The sequence below is a fragment of the Gavialis gangeticus genome, unplaced genomic scaffold, assembly GCF_001723915.1.
Source record: "Gavialis gangeticus isolate Ggan-Ray unplaced genomic scaffold, GavGan_comp1, whole genome shotgun sequence".
NCBI lineage: Eukaryota > Metazoa > Chordata > Crocodylia > Gavialidae > Gavialis > Gavialis gangeticus.
The window spans coordinates 22,359,871-22,360,927 of NW_017728996.1; positions in this window are offsets into that span (position 1 = coordinate 22,359,871).

The window sequence follows — 1,057 nt, forward strand, 5'->3', positions numbered from 1 at the left end:
TATTTACAATTTTTAAACAATTTGGCAGCCTACCAGAGCCTCAATCACTATAATAAAATAAATTCTAAGTACCTATACATTTTGGCATTTGAGTTTGGGTTTTTTGTCATGGAAAATCAGAGCTCCCCCTGCCCCTTTAACTCACCAGGATGCAGGTCTAGGCCCTCCTCATAAGTCACAGCTCCCCAGCCCTGCTGATGCTCCTCACTTCCCACCCACAGCCCCTGGACCCTGTTGGTGCCTCTCACTCCCCGCTCGGGGTCCACAGCTCCCTGCCTCCTGCAGCAGTGCCTGAGCCCTGGTTACTACCCAGAGGAGGCAACAGCTGCTGTGGAAGAACAGAGCACAGAGCCCAGCACCCCCTCCCCCACACAGGGCACAGATGGAGCAGACCCTGTCTGCGGGGGGGGTGGGGCATTTGCGAGCTGTCCATTACGGACTTGGGCTCCCTGCCTTGCTACCCTCCCCTCAGATCCTCCATGACCCAGCAAGTGGGACCTGGTGGAGCAGGGCCAGGCTTGGAAGCTCACTGTAGCTGCTGGAAGCTCTGTGCCACCACTGCAAGGTGCCCCCTACCTGCCCAGCAGCAGAAAGGGGCACAACTCTGTGCCACCACCCCTACTGCTGCTGGGTGGCCAGGGGATGCCTCGCCATGGCAGTGTAGAGCTCCCAGCAGCAGCAGTGAGCCACTGCCCTCTACTCTGCCCTGCTTAGGCCCCGGGGAAAGGGCACTAGGGCAGGGAGCCTGCAGCCCACCCCTGCCCTGCCCCACCCTGCCCACAAATCTGGGGGGGCATATGCCCCTGCTTCCCTCCCAGGAGTGTGCACAGTGGAGGGGAGCTAGACCCCCACCTCTGCCCCTCTAGATGAGCTGCCTGCAGCCCCATCCCATGTCCCAGCTGGGCTCTAGGTTGCACATTACCCCAGGCCCCATGCACTGCCCTGGCTGGGCACCAGCCCCAACCTTGCCCAACTCCCTCCCTCCCTTATTATGGGGGCCTCAATTCCATGCCCCCACCCCCTGTGCCATCAGACTTACCTACAGGGGCTGCTCTGC